This window comes from Stegostoma tigrinum, chromosome 26 (assembly GCF_030684315.1).
Source record: "Stegostoma tigrinum isolate sSteTig4 chromosome 26, sSteTig4.hap1, whole genome shotgun sequence".
NCBI lineage: Eukaryota > Metazoa > Chordata > Chondrichthyes > Orectolobiformes > Stegostomatidae > Stegostoma > Stegostoma tigrinum.
Window position 1 is genome coordinate 12,396,245 of NC_081379.1, and position 24,933 is coordinate 12,421,177.

The window sequence follows — 24,933 nt, forward strand, 5'->3', positions numbered from 1 at the left end:
TGAGCTTCAACAATATTACGGCTGATCCAACATTCCTCATGTCCACTTTCCTGCATTTTCCTCATAACCCTTGATCCCCTGACTGATCAAGAATATATCCATCTCAACCTTAAATATACTCAAGGACTCTGCCCCCACAGTTCTCTTTGGCAAGGGGTTCCATTGACTCAGAACCTTCACAGAAGAAATTCCTCCTCATCTCAGTCTCAAACTAGTGTCCCTTTATTCTGAGACTATGCTCACTGGTCCTAGACTGTGCAATGAGGTGAAACATCCTCTCAGCAATTTACTCTGTCAAGCCCCTTAAAAATTCTGTATGGTTCAATGAGATCATTATTGATCTTATTCTTCTGAACCCTAGGGAGTAGAGTGCCAACTTGTTCAACCTTTGCTCATAAGACAATACCCCATACCAGGGATCACCCTAGCAAACCTTCTCTAAACAGCATGCAAAGAAATGGTATCTTTCCTTAATTAAGCGGACAAAATTGCTCAAGATATGGTTTCACTAGCACCTTGTACTGTTGCAATAAGACTTCCTTACTCTTATGCTCCGATCACCTTGAAATAAAGGGTCAACATTCCATTAGACTTCCTAATTACTTGTTGCACCTATGTGCTAGCTTTCTGTGTCTCATGCACAAGAACTCCTAAAGCCCTTGGTGTTTCAGCTTTCTGCAGTTTTTGTCCATTTAAATAATACTGTTCTTTTGAACTCTGTTCCAATATGAACAACTTCATATTTTCCAACATTATACACAATTTGCCAGTTTTTTCCCCACTCCTTTAACCTATCAATATCTCTCCGCAAACTGTTTGTATCCTGTGGTTGCCAAGCTGGTTCTTTGGTCTGCAGACATTTCATTACCCTTATGGGTAATGTCAACATTTGTACTCCTTTTGCAACCTGCTTTTTTACCTATTCTTCTGTCGTCAGCACATTTGGCTTAAGTGCCTTTTCCTTCTATTCATTAATATGTTTTGTAAACAGTTGCAGTCCCAGCACTGTTATTTTATGACTCACCTTTTGTGAGGTACCTTGTCAAACACCTTCTAGAAGTCCAAATACAACACACGTACAGGCTCCCCTCTATCCATGTTGGTTGTGACTTCTTCAAAATCTCTAACAAATTAGTCAGACATGATTTCCCTCTAATGAAGCCAAGCCAACTCTGCTTGATTAAATTTTGATTTTCCAAATATGCCGCTATTACTTCAATATTTGATGCCAGCATTTTTCCTCCAATAGATGTTTGGTTAATCAGCCTGTAGCTTTTTACCTCTTTATCTTTTTGAATAAGGGTGTCATATTAGCAGTTTTCCAATCCTTTGGTACATGTCCAGTCTCCAAGGACTTTTGGAAAATTCCAGCCAATGCATCCACTAACATCGTAGCTACTTCTTTTAAGATCCTAGATTGCAAGCCATCAGGGCAGAGGACTTATCAGCCTTTAGCCCCATTAGTTTGTCTAGTATTACTTCTAGAATCTGCTCCTTTTCAGTTGTTTACTAGTTTGAGTTACAGTGTAGCAAGACTTTGAAGTCACCTGCTTCACCAAGAACTCTGCACGTAATTAGGGTACTACAGTAATCATCATCATCATCGTTAGTGGTCCTTCGTAGATAAAGATTATTCTTCCATTTTCAGTGTCAGTCTGTAAGTGGCTGTACAGACTAATATGGATACTGCAGGCTCTGTAATACTTGGGGCAGGTGATGGTCACAGGAAGGGGTGGTTAGGGCGTCACTGTCCCAGAGGGTGTCCTTTTGATTTTTTTTTCACCTGGCTTCTGCGTTTTCACCAAATGGCAAGTCTGAAGTTGCTTGACACTTCCTGGATGCTCCTCCTGCACTTTGATGGTCTTGGGCCAGTGATTCCCAGGTGTCTGTGGGAATGCCATATTTTGTCGGTGAGACCTTGGAGGATATCACTGAAGTGGCTTCTTTGCCCATTTGGGGCTTGCCTGCCATTTTGGGGCTAGGAGTAGAGCTCTCGCTTGGAGAGTCTCACGTCGGACATGTGGACGACGTGCCCAGCCAATTGCAGTGATGAAGGGTGGTCAGTATCTCGATGCTAGGGATACTGGCCTGCTCGAGGACTTTGGTATTGGTATGTCTTTCTTCCCAGCGGATTCCCAGGATTTTGCGCAGGCAGCATTGGTTGTACTGCTCCAATGCCTTGACGTGTCTGCTGCAGACAGTCCATGTCTCAGAGACATATAGAAGGGCGGTAACCACCACAGCTCTGGAAACCAGCATCAGATCTGACACAAGATCATGTTGTCCTCAAACACCCTTTTCCTCAGGTGGCCGAAGGCCATGCTAGCTCACTTGGAGGTGATGCTGGATCTCTTCATCAATAACTGTTTTGGCCGACAGGATTGAAAGTACTGGAAGTGGTCAATATTCTCTGAAGCCTCCCCTTAGACCCTGATGACCAGGGGGTTTACTCCACAATGCCAGGCCAGGTTGTTGGCAGACCTTCATCTTGCAGATGTTCAGGGTGGGACCCATGCTGCCATATTCCTCTGTAAAGCAGCTGACAATTGTTTGGAGTATATCCTCTGAAGGTGCATATATACGAACATCGCTTGCATACTACAGTTCAATGACACTGGTTGGGGTGACTTCGGTTTTGGCTTAAAGGTGTGGAGGTTGAATAATTTCCCAAACGTTCTGTAAGTTAGCTCCACTCCAGCAGGGAGCTTTTTAGTTGTGAAGTGAACATTGTAGTGAGGTAGATCAGGAACAGTGTTGGGCGATGCTGAAGTCCTGCTTGACACCAGTCCAAATGGGGAATAGATTGGTCGCGGAGTCATTTGTCATTACTATGACTTCCATTTTGTTGCGGAGCAAGTGAAGGATGGCAACAAATATCATGGTGCAACCCAAGCAGAGAAGGTCGCTCCATAATGCTTGCCAATTGAAGGTTGAAGAAGGCCATGTATTGGGTAGGTTCTTTTTTCTGCATTTCTCCAGCAGCTGGTACGTGGCAAAAATCATGTTCATTGTGCCCCTCTGAGGCCGAAAACTACACTGCGACTCTGGGAGGAGTTCCTCAAATACAGGTAAGAGACAACTGAGGAGGACCTTGGCGATGATTTTTCCAATGGTTAACAGCAGGGAGATTCTCCTGTAGTTACCACAGTTGGACTTGTTTTCTTTTTCAAAAATACTCATGACTGTGCTATCTCGGAACTCTCCTGGGATACTCTCTTCCTTCCAGATAAGGCAGACAAAAGCAGTAGAAGCTTTTTGCCTCCGCATTTCAATGCCTCAGTGCAGATACCATCTGCTTCAGCAGCCTTGTAGTTCTTAAATGATGGATGGCCTTTTCTACTTTGTGCAAGACTGGGGCATTGCTGAACTCACGGTGTGTACCATACTATGTGATGCCTTCAAGGTCACTTGGAACGACAACAGACCCCTAGCTGAGGAGGTCTCTGAAGTGCTCCCTTCAGTGTTCTTTCAAGGGCTTCCTCATCTTTGAGGAGAGTCTCTCCGTCCTTGGTCAGCAGGGGCTTTGGGAATTGGTCCACAATGGTCAGGACAGCACAGAAGAAGGCATGTATATCATGGTTGTTGGCCATTCATTGGGCCTCCTGTTCTTTCGACACCCACTGCCTAGTCTTCATTGTCTCAGGTTTGTTTTCAGACCTCTGCCTTTAGTCATCTCTAGGCCTGCTTTTTCTCTTCCAAGTGCGGATATTGTTTTACACTCAGAAATGCTGTGTGTTTCTGGCTTAAAATATTTTTGGATCTCATGATCATTCCCATCAAACCAGTCTTGGTGTTTCCTTTTGCAGGTATTGATGATGGTGGTCTTAAGGGTGAACCAGAGACTGTTAGGTTCCCGTGACTCAGTGTCATCAAGGATTGCTAAGTTTGTGGAGAGGAAATAGTTGTAGGAAGTTATTTTTCTGGGTCTTTAAGTGCCTCACTATTGAATTTTCTGCAGCACCACTTCTGCTGCGCCAGGGATATAATTATGTTGATCCTGAGTTGGATCAGTCTATCCAGCAGTCGTGGGCTCCTATCGTGTCTTTCCGATCCCTTGCTCTGATGGAGGTGCCAGTTTTTGGAAAGCAGGTGCTGCCATGTTGTCTTGTATTTGTCCCTTCGGAGGAACAGTGTGTTGGTGATGAGGAGGTTGTATTCACAGCATTTTTTTTTATTAGATTAGATTCCCTACAGTGTGGAAACAGGCCCTTCGGCCCAACAAGTCCATACCGCCCCGTGGAGCATCCCACCCAGACCCATCCCCCTATAACACTCACACCCCTGAACACTACGGGCAATTTAGCAGGGCCAATCCACCTAGCCTGCACATCTTTGGACTGTGGGAGGAAACCGGAGCACCCGGAGGAAACCCACGCAGACATAGGGAGAATGTGCAAACTCCGCACAGACAGTTACCCCAGGTTGGAATCGAACCCGGGTCCCTGGCGCTGTGAGGCTGCAGTGCTAACCACGGAACCAGCCAGGAGCCGTTGGAGTTTTGTTTCTTTAGCTCCCTCTTTCCCGATTATATTGCTCCAAAGGTCTCCACTTTTATCAACTCTGGCTTTGAAATCTGTAGTCATGGGCGATTAGTATAATTAGTGATTAGATGGTCAGTAATCATTATTATAGTAATCATGAGTGACATTAATCAACATATTGACTGGGTAAACTACATTAGCAATAATACTTCTGGGTTGAATTCCTAGTACATTGAGGAAGCGACTAGACAATAGGGTATTCTAAATTTGGTTTTGTGCAATGATTAATTATTAATATTGTTATGTAGGTTCTTTTAGGATTGAGTAATCATAGCATGAGAGAATTCTTAAATCAAGATAGAAAGTGAAGAAGTCCAATTGAAAAATTTGAATTTAAATTTGAATGAAGAAAATTACTATGTTCGTATGAAGGTATGAGTGATTATTTGGCTTTGATGGTTTGGGCAACTTCATTAAAAAGGTATGACACTGGATAGGTAATGTTCAATATTAACAGAACAAATGCACAATCGCAACAGTTATACATTCTATTGTGGCACAAACAACATCATATGAAAATTGGCCCAACCATGGCTAACAAATAAAATTAAGCATAGGATATCAAAAGAGGATTGAGTTGCTTGAAAAAGCAAGCCTGAAGATTAGCAGCAATTTAAACTTCAGTACAGGAGGACCGAGAGATTAAATAAAAAGGAAAGAATAGAGTACAAAATTAAATGACATAAAAGTGGACTGTAAAAGTTCTAGAAGTGTGTAAAGTGCAAAATGTTGAAAATGACAAATCCCTTTCTAAAGGTCCCTTCTGGAAAGTTGACAATAGAGGACAAAGAAATGGCAATGTAATTAAACAACTACTTTAGTTAGCTCTTAATGGAAAACAGTACGGATAACTTATTGGAAATGCTAGGTAACCAAGGTGTGAGGAGGAGCAATTGAAAGAAAAGAGTATTAGTTAAAAAAGCATTAAAGAAATTATTGGGATTGAGAGCTGATAAATCTTCAGGGAAAACAATGAACGCGTTAGTTGCCAACTTCTAAAATTTTGTAGATTCTGTGGCTATCCTACCAGATTTGAAGCATGGAAAATGTAACTCCACTATTTAAAAAAATAATGGAGCAAACAAAGAATTATACATTGTTTAGCCTAATATCATCAGTAGGGAAACTGCTTGAATATATTAAAGGGATGTGATAACAGGGAACTGAGAAAATAATGTCTGACAAATCTAGAGGAGTTTTTAAAGGACGTGACAACTGGAACAGACATGGGAGAACCAGTGCAAGTGCTGCATTTGGATTTTAAGAAAGCTTTTGAAGCTTCAGGTGCAAGATTAGCATGCAAAATTAAACCACATGGTATTAGGAGTAATAAACTGACATGGATTAAAATTGGTTAGCAGACAGGCAACAGAAAATAGAAATAAGTCAGAATTTTCTCAGTTCTTGTGCAGCATCGTAGTGCTGAGAAATTTGGGAGAATGTGACAAGATTAGAAAAATTTGTTTGTGGTGTTGAAAAGAAGTCTGATTTTCTCCTCAAGGGTTCAATGCCTAGATGACATTCTAAATGGGATGCATCTCAAGGCTTCAAGCTTGCTTTCTTAGTGTTCAGTCCCTCTGTACCTACTTGGACACCCTCAGCATCACTGTCTTACTTTGGCTTGCCTTTTGTGCAGATAGAAATCCTGGCAACTTGTCATGCTTGCTAGTGCTAAACAGTCAATAGGGCGGACATGTTGCTATGTCAATGTCACAGCTTTGGCATGTGAAAATGTGCCAGCAGGTTCTGCAGTAAACACACTGTATTATGCTTCAACCTAATGTTACCGTCTAAGGAAAGTAGCTTTTTAGTCACGTGAATGGAGACTACAGTCAGTGATGAGGTGTTGCCATGCTCAGTCAAGGACATTGTCTGATCTTAGTCCAGAGGTTGACCATGGTAAGTCATTTTGTTAGGGTCAGGATTGGGAATTCACTGTCCTTCAAATCCTGGGATTGTGTAACATCCAGGCTTTCAGACAATATCCAACTAGCCAAGGGATTTTAAGTAAGGCAATGGGAGACGTGTAATGAAATTAGTCAGAGGTGTAGAACGTCCTCAGTTGACTGATGAATGATTTACTTATTGTCACTAACATTTTACAGTGAATACAACAGTAAAACACACTGAAAAGGTTCAACAGTCACCAGAATCTGGCACCATTTTGAATAGTTTAAGAATAAAGAGGATAAAAGATTTAACTGAAAGAGAGTCCTGAGCCTGAGGTGGTTCACCAATGGCACCTGCGCTATCACCCCTCCTCCACTGCCACCTTCGCGGAACCCACCAACATAGATGTTGCCACTCTTTCAGTGTCATCTCTTCAGCATTGGGCCCACCTCACCATCACCAATGCCAGGTCCCATACTGACCACAAACTCACCCCATAACCAGTTGTCCTTAGCTTGATGACGGCAGGATTCCCGGCTCCATGCATACCACATGACCGCACCTCACCAAAATCAGAAGTCCTCGCTGTGAGCCTGATGTAACCAGGAGACCCTGGCTCCGATGCCAGACAGGCTACCTCTGCAATCTTGACAAAAGTCATGCTCTGTCTGCCCTCTTCCAAGACGCAGTCTTGTTGGCACTACCATCTTGAAAAGTCAGCTGCTGCCACCACCTCCGATTGCTGGAGGAGCTTTGCTGCCACTGTCTCCACCAGCCCCAAACACTAGCAGGATGTTCCTGCTGCCACTGCCTCCAGTCACTATGAGGAGCGATGTCCACTGCCAACTCTAACTGCAGGGAGGAACGGCTATTCTGCACATGAACCACTCTAGCTGCCACCCTGACTTTGCTGACTAACTTGCCACAAAAAGGCTCCAAAAAGAAAAACGAAAGATAAAAAAGAAAAAGAGAAGTTAAAAGAAACCAGGAAAGAAACCAAGAGAAGGCAAGAGAAAGCAAGACAGAGAAAGAGAGAGAGAGAGAGAGAGAGAGAGAGAGAGAGAGAGAGAAACAGAGACTGAGACAGAAAGAAAGAAAGACAGACAGAAAAAAAGAAAACAGATGAGCACCGGGCAAGAGCCTGCACGCAGCCCTGCTACTCTGCCGCCATTGTGAAAAAAGATTAGGGCTATTCTCAGGTCACTTTGGTGGGGGGTTGGGGGGAGATGACCCTAACCTAACCAATCCTTCTTCAAACCTACAACTTAAGTTCTGGCAACATTCTTATAAATCTCCATACTCTTTCTACAGTAATTATGTCCTTCCCGTAATAACATGACCAGAACTGTACAGCATAGGCCTAAGCAGTGTCTTGTATAGTTTCAGCATTAGATCGGTGCTCTTATATTCAATTAAGGGAAGCATCTCATTTGCATTCTTTTACACTTTATCTACTGTCCTGCCACCTTCAGGGAACTGTGACATGAACTCCAAGGTCTCTCACTTCTTCTAAACCTTTCAAATACACTAACATTTATTGTGTATTCCATTCATTTGTTTGTTCTCCCCAAATCATGACTTCACACTTTTCCAGACTGAATACCATTTGTCATTTTCTACCCACTCAATCAAACCAACGAGAAGGGTGCCAACGAGGCCTGACGCAATAATTATTCAGATGAGCGGCAAAAGATTGTGGCAGGAAAGTCATATTGGCTTGTGACAGGAAGCCTTATTTCAAATTGTCACAGCCAAAATATGGGAAGATTCAGTCTAATGATTCTTTTCCAGCGTGCAAGGTGATGACTAATGAGTACAGCAAGGATCAGTGGTTGGCCCCAGCATTCAAATGCATAATCAATAATTTGGGTGAGGGACTCAAATTTAATATTTTCAATTTTGCTGATGACAGTGCTGGTTGGAATTAAGTGGCAGTATGGTGTTGAGATGCGGAATCAGCCATGATCATACTGAATGGCAGAGTAGGCTCAATAGGCCGAACGGCCTACTCCTGCTTCTATTTTGTACATTTCTAGATTTTACCCAGCTCAAGATTCTCAGAATTAGATCCTCTACGGGAAAAGTTTGGCCTCTGAACAACTCAGGCAAGCATTTGGCATTCTTACGAAAGTGTTAACCCCCTCCTATCAGTGTATCAGTAAGTTGTTGCCTTATTCCCACTCAGTCATTTGGACAATGTTTTCTCTTGGCAAAATTGTCTTATACTTCTGCCAGTTAGTAGCTTGGGAGATGATTCTATGTAAGCCTCAAGAAGTTTAGCTTGGAATGACAGTAAGGCAAGATTTGTGTCTTTCTTTGTCTCTTGAATGTCTGACTGTGTCTTCCCATAAATCCTGCCCTCATGCATTGTGGTGATGATGTCGAATCCATATTGTTCAGCTAACTCCTTAAATGCTTTGGAGGTGAATTGAGTTCCATTGTAGTTTATCCTTCTTTCAGGAATCCCATGCTCAGCAAAAAAATGCTCCCATTCCTGCTCTGATTGTAGCTCTTAAAGCTTTCACCTTTCTGACAAGTGGCAAGTTTCAGTAAAAGTCTGCAACGATGAGTTACTATTATTAGTTGATAGTAAATAAATTGACTCCCACAAAATGCCATGATCTAATGGGATTTCAATAGATTTCATCTCCTTCTGCATTCCTAAATCTCTGGCACTGATTATATGTAGATTGCATTCTTTCATTATTTTGGAAATGTCTACCAAATACACACCTAACTTGGCCTGAACTAATATTTCTCAATTCATATGTGAGCTTATTAGATCTTCCAGAGAAGTTCTTTCGCATCATTTTGAGTATGATCATGATTCTGATTCTGGATTTGGCCAGCAGAACACAGTATTCTAGGAAGATTTTGACTCTGATCCATCAATACTTTCATATTGGTGTGTGTGTTCGCTTTACTTTGTTGAGCCTTTCCAGGATCACTGGCCAAGAGAGCATCCATAAATTTTCTTCATTACTGTCTCTACTTTGACTAAGTTTTGGTTGTGCAAAATGCTTCTTCACACCCAGGTTTTAAAAAAAAACTTATCTCTCTCTCATGTGGCACAGCCAAGACAGGGCATCTGTTAGTTCCACAATTTCCTGGCTTGCATTTGCTTGAAATTGTCACTCTGAAGACTTAAGAATTATCTCTGCAGTCCTGCAAGTGCTCTATATAGACGTTTGTTGCAGATCTGTTCAAATAGAAAATACTCGCCCTTCGCAACGCACCCTCTCCCATAAAGTGTATTATGAATTTCTCAATTCCATAACCTCTACCAAACGCTCTTTCCATTTCAACATATCTGATCTCAGCTGAAACTACAGAACTGTTTGCAAATATTTTCAGCTTACTTTCTTGTAACAGATCAGCCAAGAGAGGTGGGGCCTGGGACGAGGATGGTGGTACGAAGGAATAGGAATGGCGAGAGATGTTAGGGAGAAGAAACAGAATGGGGGAAGCAGGAGGAAGGGTTGTATACAGGGAAGACAGGGTATGTGGAGAGGGTACAGGTGAAGATGCAAGGGGATGGAGCTGACATACAGTGGAGAAACAAAGACGAAGTCAGGAGGGAGAAGTGACTGGACGATGGAAGAAGGTGTGAAGGTAAATGAGGGGTATAAGAAGAACGTCTGAAGAAGACCTGGAAACGGCTGTCACCAGGCGACATTTTTCTCTACCTAAATCATTTCGTTTTCAAAAACAAACCTCCCCACTTTCCCCCCGCCGACCACTGAATCTCGGGGATATGTTAGAACTTTAAAGTCTACACACATACCTCCTTCGCACCTGCAGGATACCCTTCAACCGATTAGCGGCTCCCTTTCTCGCGAGAGTGGCCGCTCCATCCCCAAAATAAATGCAGCAAGCCTGGGTGCCGGTGGTTCTGCGCACGCGTAAATCAATTCTCAGCAGCGGCGCCTCATGAACGTGTGCTGTTCACTTGGCAGCGCTACGCTCAATGCAATGGGCTGCTCCAAGAAGTGTCCGCGCTGCCCACCTCTCACAGCTGCCGAGTCGGCGCCGCAACAAAGATTCAAGAGGGCAGGTGAGTGCGGAACAGTTATTTCTTTCTTCTTGCTGTTTGAGCGTGCCGGTCCGACGATGGCAGGACGGGGGTTAGAGGTGTTTGACAACTGATCATCTTCGTCCTCGTCGTCGTCGGAGAACGGCTCCTCGTACTCCGGTTGGGAGAAAGTGTGACCGAGAGGAGGGGTGGGGGCAGCTTTGTGAGATGGTACGGGGGGGGGGGGGTGGTGGTGGTGAAGCACGAGCGGGAGGCGACTATGGGGGTTGGGGGTGGTGAGCGCGAGCGGCCAAGGGTGGCAGGGGCTGGGGACTCATTCGAGCTAATTGTCCGGCCTATTCGCTGAAGCAGGGAGGGCAGCGCGAGCTGGATGTGGCGGTTGGCTGGAGCCACGGGGGAAAGCGCGAGCCCGAGAGGGAGAGGTGGTTGGGTTTGTCGCGGGGGGGTGGGGGGGGGGGGGGGGCGGCGCGGTGGTGTTGCTGGCGATTGCTGTTTGCGTGAGCCGGTTGCGGGAGGGCTGCAGCAACAGCGCAGGCGGCCCACCGGCTGGGGCTGGGGGAGATCGCTGTCAGGGATGAAAGCGGGAGCTCGTCCAAGTTCTCCGATCCGTAGCTCGAGCAGTTGCCGTTTGCGGAAGGATTAAGATGCAGAGAGGCGAGGCTGTCAGCAAACAGCCTGGTGGAATGGTTTCTTTCCATAAAATCCATATAATAAGCCCGCATTTACACAGATATGTGAAAAGACCTGAAAGCTGCTGTCAGTTTGCACTCTACTCCGCAATCCTTTTGAGCCCCGAGTGTTTCCATGTCTATCATGGACTTGTTTCATCTAATATGTCTATGTATGTGGACCCGTCTCTCCCTGCAACGAAAGGAAGCTGTCCAGAATTAATAATAATTATGAATCTGGATGCCTTTCACTGCTGTTGCCGTCTTCAATGGGCACCAATTCGGTATCCATAAGGAGTGAAATTGTTAATGCATTTCCTTTCATTGAATATTTTCCCCCTGAATGAATGCTTTCGTCGTGTCAGAGACCAGATGCAAAGTTTAATGGGTTTCCTTTCCGTTTGAATGTCAAGAAAGACGAGGATTCCTTCTCTCAGTCCTTCTCCTCCACCACCAAACTTAGAAGTAAGACGGTTTTTGTGGAAGTGTCTAACATGAAAGAGGTTTTTTGTTTTTTCTTTCACATTGGCAAAAATATAATTTCAGGCTTAAACATTTCTTAAATATTCACCATATTACTGCATATCGGGAGACCGAAATGGTGACATTGCTAAATGAGGTTACTGCCCTTGCCGTCATTTACATCCTTGCGAATTTTTTCCGCGAGGTCAATATTGATTTGATCGATAAGTGAAAGGCGGTGATTTCAGCGAAGCGTTTTTGAATCATTTTGTAAACGTATTCTTATGACATTAAGCGGCGATCGAGATCTTTGGACACGGAGGGGATAATGCGGACAGTTTGTTTTTCTTAAACGTACTTTAATTTCTGACCACCTCACCATTGTATTTATTTCATCATTTTTAATCAATAGACTTGCTGGTTTTGTTAGTGTCTCTCATCGGCTGAGGTTTTTTATTCCCTTGGGTGTTCGCGCATGTTTACCTTGAGAGGAAGATTATTCCTTTTTAAAAATATGTATTTTAATGCCACTTATGTGACGATCTATATTTGGTGTAACCATTTGAGTCTTGAACAAAGACTAGTTGAATATTCAAATAAATTTGCATCTTCAGAAATTAAACAAATGTAGCGTTTTCTGCACATGTCAACGTTTTCTGTTAATACCATCTTTAGTCCAAAGTTTATTAAATGGTAATAACTGTTCCTGTAAAGTGTCCGCATGAAAGGGAAGTTAGTTGGAAGATCTTGACCTAAGGTTTTCAATTTAAGGGACAAGCTGTATCAAAATGGCCAAGCTAAAGAATGATGAACAGTTTTGCATAATAATACAATTACAGTACAGTGAATGTTAATCAGTGTTCAGTGACTGTTCTTCTGTTTTCCAAACAGTTTTTAAGAAACTTCTTTAGGATTGCATTCTGTTATTCCTTCAGTCAGTCATCTGCACAGAGCTTTTCTGATGTAATGGAACTACCTTACATAGGCATTAGCTAGAACAGGTGTCATTGACTAGATTGCTTTAAAATGGACCTGTTGTTTCTTTAACTAAATATGAAGTTTTGTAATTTTGTAAACTGATTTTGTAGGAAAACCAGACGTGTGAATGAGAAATACTTGCAGTGAATGATGCAACTGTGTCTTCAGAAATAATGACATTGCAGTAGTTTTTTAATCACTGATTTTTATTTTAAAATGCTGTTTTTAAGTTTCATTCAGGTTCATTTTCACTTTATTGAGACTGAATTATTTATTTAAGCAGGTCTCTGGGATGGTGAAATGCGGTAATTTTATTTCTGGATTTGCTTGTTAAATGTGAACCACAGATACTATTTGCTTTTCAACTGCAAAATAGCTCCTAGTGTTGTTCAATAGTAAATACAGATAAATGATCTGTATTTACTGTAACTTACGCTTTACTAAATATATTTTGACCAGTAACGTTGTGGTTTAATCTTGATTATCTAAACAAACCACTCAGCTGATTAAGATTAAAATCATTTTGTTATACAGATATATAAATATTTAAAGTGGTCATGAATTATGGAAACAATTTCAAAGTAATAGGAATCTGCACTGTATATAACCATAAAGTTTTTGCATTATTTAATCTTTGTTGTGTTCCGCTCCCTACTTCAATATAATGTTTAGTTGTTCAACTTTGAACATTAACTGGCTGGGTAGAATGTCAGCATGTTATTTGAAAACTCCTCTAAGACCGGAGAGCCCATGTGGAACAACAATCTATATGTGGGTGGAAATGATTAAATACTCTGTAGGATACAAAATATTAGAGGTAGGGAGATCTCTCTACCATCTAGAGTTTCTTTTGAGGTGACATGGCAGAAGTGATACATCTACCAGCAACAGGTTTATTTGAATCTTTTGAGAACTCAAGTTTTATCCCTTGCAATTGTACTGCTTTCATATTTCTGCCTATCTCCAAAGAAATTCTGCAACTTTTTAGTCTACTTTTCAACCTTCGCAACTCTATATATAAAATATTTATATTTTTGTCTTGGTGTAGATTTGACTTCACTATCAGTTGGAAGGAACTTTTTTTAAAAGTATGGAGTTCAAATTTATTTCCTATTACCCTTCGGGTTAAACTGGTAGAGTCGAGCCTCAGTGCCAACTAAAATAAAAATAACTCCAACCCCTCTTGCAACCTGCTCATGGGTTTCATGTCCATTCTATGAAAATATTGAATGCAATCTGTTTGAACAAGCCTATGGCTGTAGGCAGTGAGAGGTGGAAGAAAAGGATTGTGTTCATGGAATGCAGATGTGTCTCCATAATGTCACTTAATTGATTATCTGCAGTAAAATTTGTGCAGCATTTCGTGGCACCTCACTGAGGTAGCATGCTGGAGATCAAACCTTGCTATTCTTGGAAGTCATTACAAAAATTAAGATTTCATAGGAGTACACAATTCCTCAATTTGCCTATTCTTTTGAGCCCAGGTTGACAGGATGCACTGATCGGGTTTGTGTATTTAACAAAAATTAGTATCTCTTACAAATAAATAGATTCTAGCTATAAATAAACAATTATAAACTGTTGATAAAATGTGAGGCTGGATGAACACAGCAGGCCAAGCAGCATCTCAGGAGCACAAAAGCTGACGTTTCAGGCCTAGACCCTTCATCAGAGAGGGGGATGGGGTGAGGGTTCTGGAATAAATAGGGAGAGAGGGGGAGGCGGACCGAAGATGGAGAGAAAAGAAGATAGGTAGGGAGGGGATAGGCCAGTCCAGGGAAGACGGACAGGTCAAGGAGGTGGGATGAGGTTAGTAGGTAGATGGGGGTGCGGCTTGGGGTGGGAGGAAGGGATGGGTGAGAGGAAGAACAGGTTAGGGAGGCAGAGACAGGTTGGACTGGTTTTGGGATGCAGTGGGTGGAGGGGAAGAGCTGGGCTGGTTGTGTGGTGCAGTGGGGGGAGGGGACGAACTGGGCTGGTTTAGGGATGTGGTTGGGGAAGGGGAGATTTTGAAACTGGTGAAGTCCACATTGATACCATTAGGCTGCAGGGTTCCCAGGTGGAATATGAGTTGCTGTTCCTGCAACCTTCGGGTGGCATCATTGTGGCACTGCAGGAGGCCCATGATGGACATGTCATCTAAAGAATGGGAGGGGGAGTGGAAATGGTTTGCGACTGGGAGGTGCAGTTGTTTGTTGTGAACTGAGCGGAGGTGTTCTGCAAAGCGGTTTCCAAGCCTCCGCTTGGTTTCCCCAATGTAGAGGAAGCCACACCGGGTACAGTGGATGCAGTATACCACATTGGCAGATGTGCAGGTGAACCTCTGCTTAATGTGGAATGTCATCTTGGGGCCTGGGATAGGTGTGGGGGCAAGTGTAGCATTTCCTGCGGTTGCAGGGGAAGGTGCCGGGTGTGGTGGGGTTGGAGGGCAGTGTGGAGCGAACAAGGGAGTCACGGAGAGAGTGGTCTCTCCGGAAAGCAGACAGGGGTGGGGATGGAAAAATGTCTTGGGTGGTGGGGTCGGATTGTAGATGGCGGAAGTGTCGGAGGATGATGCGTTGTATCCGGAGGTTGGTGGGGTGGTGTGAGAGAACGAGGGGGATCCTCTTTGGGCGGTTGTGGCGGGGGCGGGGTGTGAGGGATGTGTTGCGGGAAATGCGGGAGACGCGGTCAAGGGCATTCTCGATCACTGTGGGGGGGAAAGTTGCGGTCCTTGAAGAAATTGGACATCTGGGATGTGCGGGAGTGGAATGTCTTATTGTGGGAGCAGATGCGGCGGAGGCGGAGGAATTGGGAATAGGGGATGGAATTTTTGCAGGAGGGTGGGTGGGAGGAGGAGTATTCTAGGTAGCTGTGGGAGTCGGTGGGCTTGAAATGGACATCAGTTACAAGCTGGTTGCCTGAGATGGAGACTGAGGTCCAGGAAGGTGAGGGATGTGCTGGAGATGGCCCAGGTGAACTGAAGGTTGGGGTGGAAGGTGTTGAAGTGGATGAACTGTTCAAGCTCCTCTGGGGAGCAAGAGGCGGCGCCGATACAGTCATCAATGTACCGGAGGAAGAGGTGGGGTTTGGGGCCTGTGTAGGTGCGGAAGAGGGACTGTTCCACGTAACCTACAAAAGAGGCCGGCATAGCTGGGGCCCATGCGGGTGCCCGTGGCCACCCCCTTAGTCTGTAGGAAGTGGGAGGAGTCAAAAGAGAAGTTGTTGAAGGTGAGGACGAGTTCGGCTAGGCGGATGAGGGTGTCGGTGGAGGGGGACTGGTCGGGCCTGCGGGACAGGAAGAAGCGGAGGGCCTTGAGGCCATCTCCATGCGGAATGCAGGTGTACAGGGACTGGACGTCCATGGTGAATATGAGGTGTTGGGGGCCAGGGAATTGGAAGTCCTGGAGGAGGTGGAGGGCGTGGGTGGTGTCACGGACGTAGGTGGGGAGTTCCTGGACCAAAGGGGAAAAATTGGAGTCCAGATAGGTGGAGATGAGTTCGGTGGGGCAGGAGCAGGCTGAGACGATGGGTCGACCAGGGCAGGCAGGTTTGTGGATTTTGGGAAGGAGATAGAAACGGGCCGTGCGGGGTTGGGGAACAATGAGGTTGGAGGCTGTGGGTGGGAGGTCCCCTGAGGTGATGAGGTCACGAATGGTGTTGGAGATGATGGTTTGGTGCTCGGGTGTGGGGTCATGATCGAGGGGGCGGTAGGACGTGGTGTCGGAGAGTTGGCGTCTGGCCTCAGCGATGTAGAGGTCAGTGCGCCATACTACCACTGCGCCACCCTTGTCTGCGGGTTTGATGGTGAGGTTGGGGTTGAGGGTACCGCCCAAAGAGGATCCACCTCGTTCTCACACACCACCCCACCAACCTCCGGATACAACGCATCATCCTCCGACACTTCCGCCATCTACAATCCGACCCCACCACCCAAGACATTTTTCCATCCCCACCCCTGTCTGCTTTCCGGAGAGACCACTCTCTCCGTGACTCCCTTGTTAGCTCCACACTGCCCTCCAACCCCACCACACCCGGCACCTTGCCCTGCAACCGCAGGAAATGCTACACTTGCCCCCACACCACCTCCCTCACCCCTATCCCAGGCCCCAAGATGACATTCCACATTAAGCAGCGGTTCACCTGCACATCTGCCAATGTAGTATACTGCATCCACTGTGCCCGGTGTTGCTTCTTCTACATTGGGGAAACCAAGCGGAGGCTTGGAGACCGCTTTGCAGAACACCTCTGCTCAGTTCGCAACAAACAACTGCACCTCCCAGTCGCAAACCATTTCCACTCCCCCTCCCATTCTTTAGATGACATGTCCATCATGGGCCTCCTGCAGTGCCACAATGATGCCATCCGAAGGTTGCAGGAACAGCAACTCATATTCCACCTGGGAACCCTGCAGCCTAATGGTATCAATGTGGACTTCACCAGTTTCAAAATCTCCCCTTCCCCAACTGCATCACTAAACCAGCCCAGTTCGTCCCCTCCCCCCACTGCACCACACAACCAGCCCAGCTCTTCCTCTGCACCCACTGCATCCCAAAACCAGTCCAACCTGTCTCTGCCTCCCTAACCTGTTCTTCCTCTCACCCATCCCTTCCTCCCACCCCAAGCCGCACCCTCATCTACCTACTAACCTCATCCCACCTCCTTGACCTGTCTGTCTTCCCTGGACTGACCTATCCCCTCCCTACCTCCCCACCTATACTCTCTCCACCTATCTTCTTTTCTCTCCATCTTCGGTCCGCCTCCCCCTCTCTCCCTATTTATTCCAGAACCCTCACCCCATCCCCCCCTCTAAGGGTCTAGGCCCGAAACGTCAGCTTTTGTGCTCCTAAGATGCTGCTTGGTCTGATGTGTTCATCCAGCCTCACATTTTATCATCTTGGATTCTCCAGCGTCTGCAGTTCCCATTATCTCTGATACAATTATAAACTGTTAACCTCCAGTTCTCTAAACAGAGACACCAAACAAAACACTGGTGTTTTGAGTGGAGAGCAAGAATATGAAGGCAGTTAAATAGTTCATGTCCACAGGCTTTGCTGGCTTGTCAGGATCTACTGAGCCTGATCTTCCTTCACCAGGTTTCCTCACTTGCATACAGGTGGCTCACGCTGTAAGTCTCAAACGTCTTGATTCATAGCCACAGCTTACAGCAACTGATGATGGAAATTTAACTGGCTTTCTTCAGGTTTGAGGTGTTAATGAGTGACTGTGAATGTCGGGAATTTGCTTTTAAAATGTGCGGTTATGCTTTCCATAATCCTTGGTTTTTAAAATAGTACTCTTCCCATTTCAGTACACATTCAAAAATATAGAAAAATAAAAAGGTACAGACTTCACAATTTTTTGGGTTTTTTTGCACTAAAAATTGCTGTTTTATTTGTTCAAGGATATAGATTTCAGTGGGTGGGCTAGGATTTCTTGCTGTTGCCCTCTGAAGGTGACAGGGTTGCCATCACCTTTCAATGATGACAGTTCATTTGATGTAGGAATCTTTCCAGTGTAGCTTGAGGAGGAATCCTAGGATTTTTTTTGACAGTGCTTGAGAAGGATCTGTTACATAGTTTTAAATCTGGATAGTGAAAGGCTTGGAAAGGAACTTGGAGTTGGCCGGTGTTCCCATGTATCTGCTGTCCTTGTCCTCCTAAGTGGTTGTTGATTTAGAAGGTGCTGTCAAAGGAGCCTTGGTGATTTTCCTAGCCTGCATCTTGGAGATGGTACACACTCCATGCTACTGAGTGTCAGAGTTGGAGGGAATGAATGGTGCCATGTGCACAAATAATCAAATGGCTGCTTTGTCCTGGATGGGTTTGAACATAGTGTCATTGGAGCGGCAGTCATTCAGGCAAGTGGGAAATATTCGATGACATTCATCAGTTGTTGATGTTGGCTAGGCTTTGGGGGAGTCATGAAGTGCAGGATTCCTAGCTTCTGATCTGCTGTTGTAACCACAATACAGCTATTTCATTACAGTTTCTGCTAACTGGTAACCCCTAGGATATTGATGTTAGGAAATTCAGCAATGATAATGCCATTGAATGTCAAGGGAAGATGATTCGTTTTTTTTTTTTTTTTAACATGTAGGAGATGGTCATTGACTTGCCCTTGTCAGGTCAAGCCTGGGTTTGTCCGGGCCTTGCATCATCTGGGCGCTGACAGTTTCAGTAACTGAGGAGTTGTGCTGAGTTCTGCAACTTGCAGTCATCAGTGAGCATCTCCACCTCTGGCCTTTTGGATTGTGAAAAGATCACTGATTTACGTAGCTGAAGATGGGCCAGGCATAGGAGGCCACCCAATGAATTCGTAAGGATCTTGTGACGCTGTGGTAGTGACCTTTAGGATTGTCTGGTTTCAAGTCACACTTGCTTTACAGGTGTGTGATAAAATTCTAGGGAAAATGTTGATTTAGACAATATCTACATGGATTCCTGCAGAGGTGTACTGGGTTTGAGATGACTGACCTCCAACAGTGATCTATATTTGTGCTAGATATGACTCCAAGCAGTGGAGTGTTTCCCTGATTTACCAATGATCTAGTTGTCTGAGGTCAAATGCAGCTTGATGTCAAGGGCCATCACACTCTCTCATCTGAGATCGACTCTGTCCACGATTACACCGACATCAAGAACTGATTTGCTCTGGTAAAATCCAAACTTAATATCTCTGAGCAGTAAATCCATGATGTAGGTGTTCTTCAAGTGAATTCTAATGCCTGCCATTTTAAAAAAAAAATAGTCAACAAAACTATAATGTTGAAGTGTTTTTTTTTGGGGGGGTGAAATTAAGTAAACAGATCCCTTTATCCTTAGTACCCTTGCGTTAAAGTTTAGAATTACGTGCCAAAACTTTATTGACAAGCTTCATGGTAACATAACTAAAAGAAAAACGTGTGCAAATATACAAAAAATAGCACATACCCTGAGAGTTGGGACAGACACAAGAACCAACAAAGGGAGACAAAACAGATTAATAGCTCCAAAAAGACAGTATGAAAAACTTGGAAAGGATAGCAAAATAAACACGCAGTATTTCTTTAGAATGAGGGATCGGGATCATTATGGGGCCACTTTGCACTGGCTGTCATGATGTTATAAGTGAGAATAAGAAAATGACAGTGTTGACTGAGTCAATACACGGGACACCCTGAGGAAATGAATGTTGAACTGGGAAATGGGACTGACGAAAATGAAGAAAAGCAAAGCAAAAGTGAAGGCGGGGGGGCGCTCATGGTGGCACAATACTTAGCACTGCTGCCTCTCAATGCCAGGGACCTGGATTCAATTCCAGCCTCTGGCAACTGTCTGTGTGGAGTTTGCACATTCTCCCCATGTCTGCATGGGTTTCTGCCAGGTGCTCCAGTTTCCTCCCACAGTCTAAAGATGTGCAGGTTGGGTTGATTGGCAGTGCTAAATTGCCTGTAGTGTTCAGGGAGGTGTAGATTAGGTGGATTATAGGGGGATGGGTCTGGGTGGGATGCTGTGAGGTTCAGTGTGGACTTGTTAGGCCAAAGGGCCTGTTTCCACACTTTAGGGATTCTGTGATAACATTAGGAAAGGGGGAGAAAAGACACTAGTGATTAGTGTCCAGATGGTTCTGACTCCCTAAAATTAAGGGAAATGGGTGAGATTATTTCGAGTGTGACTCTTCTCCAAATTTAGTTCAAGTACCTTTCCTCTGGATTGGAAAACCTAAGGGGATATAGGCCAACTGCTGGCAAATGGGACTAATTAATTTAGGATATCTGGTTGGCATTCATGAGTTGGACTGAAAGGTCTCTGTGCTGAACATCCCTATGATTCTATAAGATTTTTAGCATTCCACTGTAAGGATAATCTGTACATGCTGAAATAGTTCCCCTTTCTTAGGCTTTTGCTTATTTCAACATGCTGTGGATTTGTTTTGATTTCACTAATATTGGCTGCTCTCTGTTAATTAAAGTTTGAACCCTTTTCTATCTGAAATCAATTACTTGTGGTATTGCGCACATCAGCATTAAATTTGATGCCTGCCTCTGTGGTGCGGTAGGTTAGTGTGTTTGACTGTTGAACAGAATTGGTGGTTTGAAACCACCCAGCGATGAAGACTTTTGCCCCCCAATGACCATTCTCTGCGACACATTGGGGCAGCAGTGGCTCAAGTGGTTAGCACTGCTGCCTCACAGCATCAGGGACCCGGTTCAATTCCATCCTCGGGTGACTGTGTGGACTTTGCACGTTCTCCCTGTTTTTTGCATGGGTTTCCTCCTGCAGTTTTTCCCAATCTTGGGAATGGAATCTTTAATCATTTGAGTGTTTGCAGAGTGGCTACGATGATTCCTAGTGATCTTGGGAGTCTTGTTGTCAGCTCTGAGATGCTCTTGATGTAGGGCAGTGTGGCCAGTGTGTTACAGTGTACTGTGTCCTCCTGTTGTCTGTTTTAGTAGGCCTAGTAGGATTAAAGACCCTATTTCTACAACATGCAGAACCAACGTGGCTTACAAAATACCATGTAGTGACTGCCACAAACATTACATTGCACAGGAAGGAAACTAGCCATCAGAATACATGAGCATCAGCTCACAGCAAAATGGCACGACAAACTCTCCGTAATATCAGTACACTCGGACAACAAGGGCCGTCAGTTTAACTGGGACAAGGTAACCAACATAGCCAAAGCTAAGTATATAGATGCGCACAAGAATTCGTAGGGGCATAGTTCTTCACCCGTAATGAAATCAATAAATATTGAATTGGACCCCAAATACAAAACCAGAAATGACGCTACTCACCATAATAGACCAGACAGTATAAATTTCCAGGCAGAGTAGAATAACATTGCTTCATCGGAGGCTCCACTGTCATCTAGCATGATGACAAAACGTCTGAACGAAAACAAGTCAACAACCTCACCCACAACCTGAGCTACATATCTTTGCCAAAACTTTAAAGATATTATTAAATTGGACAGGGTGCAGTAAAGATTAACAAGAATGTTAGAGCTGGAGGGTTTGAGTTATAGGGAGAAGCTGGATAGGCTCAGACTCTTTTTACTGGAGCAAAAGAGTTTGAGGGGTGACCTTTGCAGCAGTTTGTAAAATAATGACGAGCATCAATTTAAATTGAATAGCAAAGGTCTTTTCCCTAGTACAGCGGAGCTCAACTAGACTGCATATTTTTAAGGTGAGAGGAGAAAGATTTAAGAGGGAACTGACGGACAACTTTTTCTCAGAAGGTTGTTTTGTATGTGGAATGAGCTGATGGGGAAGTGATAGATGCAGGTACGGTTACAACATTAAGTCATTTTGGACAGGTGCATTAAATAGGGAGGGATTTAGGTCAAATACAGGCTAGTGAAATGAGTTTGGGAAATTTGGTCAGTGAGTTGGACAAGTTGGATTGAAGGGTCTGTTTGGTGCTCTTACTGTGTACCACAGGGATTGTTAAGTACATTAAGAACTTGGATGTGAATGTGGAAGCAATTAGTAAATTTGCAGATGACCCGAAACTTAGTAAGTAAACATGAAAGGTCACGGGACCCAAACGTTAACACTGATTTTTTTTTTTCCTCAGATGCAGCCAGACCTGAGCTTTTCCAGCAACTTCTGTTTTTGTACCTGAAACTTTAGTGTTGTTAGCACGGAGGGTGGTCTTGGGCTACAATCTGATGTTGATCAGCTGTTAAATTGATACAATTTAACCCTGAAGTGCAAAATGATACATTTTGTGAGGTCTACTAAGAGAATATACACAAAATGGTAGATCCTTAAGGAATGCTGAGGAACAAAGGGACCTCGGTGTACAAATCCATAGATCCCTGGAGGTGTCAGCACAGGTAGACAGGTGGTAGAGGTATACAAGATGCTCGCCTTTATTAACTGGGTTGTAGAATATAAGAGTGAGGAAGTCTTATTACAACTTTATAAAACATTGGTTAGGCCACAGATGGAATACTGTGCAGTTCTGGCTTCCATGCTGTGGAAAGGCATTATTGCACTGGAGAGGATGTCAAGGAGGCTCACTGGGATATTGCCTACTGTTATGTGGAGAGACTGGACAGGCTGAGTTTGTTTATCTTTGAGCAGAAGAGACTGAGGTTGGCATGGGGAGATCTGATTTGAGGTATACAAAGTAGACTGGCTAGATTGTGTGAGAATCATTTCCCCATGGCAGATGTATCGAAGACCATGAGTTTGTGAGGAGTAAGTGGTTTAGAGGAGATCGGAGAGAGAATTTTCACCCAGAGGGTATAGAAATATGGAATGTGCTGCCTGAGGGGTGGTGAAAGCAGGTACTTTTGCAACATTTATGATTCATTTGGATGAGTCAAAGAACGGTTCTGAGGAAAGGTTACCACACCCAAAATGTTAACTCCTGATTTTTCTTCACAGATGCTGCCAGAACTGCTGAGCTTTTCTAGTAACCTCTCTTTTTGTTCCTGATTTACAGCATCCATATTTCTTTTGGATTTTATGATCTGATTAATACAGTTTGGTGCTTTGTTGGTCAGCTTAGACATTGTGGGCCAAAGGGCCTGTTTCTGTGCTGTATGACTTTGACATTAGCTGCTGTAATGGAATTTGAACCAATGAAATTTGGATTAAGTTATTAAATTGGCAATGGTCAATGGTGACCATGAAATTATCCTTGATCTGTTCATTGACCTTTTGTAGGAAAGATAATTCTGCTATGTAACTCCAGACTCTCAGCAGTGTTTAACATTTAACTGTGCACTGAAATAGCCTTGGAAGCCTTCCAGTTCAAGGGCACTTAAGGATGCGGAAACAAAAGCTGGCCTTACCAATGACAGTCACTTTCCATGAAAATTTAAAACAATATTCTGCACTATCCTGCTGGTCTACTTTCCCTAAACTTGATCTTTCTTTCAGTTTATCTCATCAAACTTTTCTGCAGCCTCCTCACAATATTCCATCCCCACTCCACACCCGGTCAGTAGCTCCAGCTATTATGTACTTCACCCAATCATTCTATTGTTGTTGACAGAGCCTTTGGTTGCCCTGCTAGGAACTCTAGGAATCTCTCTCCAATTTTAAAAAATGGTAGTTTTAAAACAAATGAAGTAATTTCTCCTTAGGTCTAATGCTGTATCTGCTGTAAATGCTCTGAAGGTTTTCTGGTAAAGGTATTTCAAAAACTTAATATTTTAGAGTCAGTATGTTTTGCCTCTCCCAGCTCTTTGGTAGTACTGCTCAATTAATCCAACTGATTTTTTCTTTTCTATTTTCTCCCCCTTCGCTTTGTAACTTTATTTCTTTTTGTCAAATTGCTATTGAATCTGCTTCTGCCACCCTTTCAGAAAGTGCATGCCAGATCTTTTTTAGGTGTTTCCATGCATTGCCTCAAATTTTTGTGCTCTAGTTGACATTTCAGCAATTGGAGAGGGTTTCTTATAACTTAGTCTGTATCAAGACCGTTCATGACTTTTAAATACATCTATTTAAGTATCCTTTTTAGCTTTTTCTGTTAGAACAACAGCTGCATCTTCACCAGTCTCTTGCTGTAACCGAAGTTTCTTAACACAGTACTGTTTTGCTAATGATCTGGGCTTGTGTGTATGAGATAATTTCAAAATTTGCAGGTAACATTGAATTCTGAACAGTGGCAAACAACAAGGAAGAAGTCACAGTAATAGGCTGCAGGAGTATTTAGATGGGTGAAAGTGGGTAGACATATAGCAAGTTAAAATTGTAACCCAATGATGTGATTCGTTTGTTAGGTAGAATAAGGAGCAACCATATAAACTAAATTTAACCATGTGTTTTCTGGGGTTGTATGCATATAAGCCTTTCAAAAATGCATGCCAAGTTGAGAAAGCCACTGCTTTAAAGACAAAAGTAGGACAAGGCTCTGCTAAAACTCTATAAATTACTGACTAGATTCTGGCTGAAGTATTTATTGACTCTTCAGGCAAGATTGAGCTATTGAGGGTGCAGGTTTAGTGTACTAGTGTTTAAGAGATGGAAAAACTTGGTTGCACAGAGGAACTTGTATTGCTCATAAGGCAGAAGAGGTTAGGTGCTTTGACAGATGTTTGATATTGTTGCAAGTTTTGCAAACTCTGACTTGTTGGGTATGATCAGTGCATTGCTTCTTGCGTTTCATGAAAGACAAAGGGATATGTTTTGATCTGTCAATCTTTGAGCCATATGGCTATAAATCTTGCATCACATTGACCATTCACTAGTTTATTTCTCAGTTTTGTGTTGACCAGGGTCATGGTTGGAAAATGTGTAAAAAGGACCTAGTTATCCATGTCACCAAGTCACTAAAGGTTAACATGTAGGTGTAGCAAGTTATTAGAAAGGCTAATAGTACTACAAGAGGATTTAAATGCAGAAGTAGTGAAGACTTGGAGCTTGGTTAGACCACAA

The 24,933-nt window shown here is 43.8% G+C and overlaps 1 protein-coding gene and 1 long non-coding RNA gene across 8 annotated transcripts in view; one reads left to right on the forward strand and one right to left on the reverse strand.

The window, feature by feature from the left end:
- LOC125463978 (uncharacterized) overlaps positions 1-10,629 on the reverse strand; it is a 192,885-nt gene extending 182,256 nt beyond the window's left edge. For all 3 annotated transcript variants that reach the window (XR_009447259.1, XR_009447260.1, XR_009447258.1), the window contains exon 1: positions 10,216-10,629. This is a non-coding gene — a long non-coding RNA (uncharacterized LOC125463978). The remainder of the gene's footprint in view (positions 1-10,215) is intronic.
- Positions 1-24,933, forward strand: part of tchp (trichoplein, keratin filament binding) — a 525,906-nt gene that overhangs the window by 49,563 nt on the left and 451,410 nt on the right. Inside the window, exon 1 of one of the 5 annotated variants that reach the window (XM_059654960.1) lies at positions 10,339-10,485. The exons of the other annotated variants lie outside the window; for them this stretch is intronic. The gene's annotated coding sequence lies outside the window, so the exon portion shown is untranslated. Of the gene's footprint in view, positions 1-10,338; positions 10,486-24,933 lie in introns of those variants that run through there. 5 annotated transcript variants of the gene reach the window in all.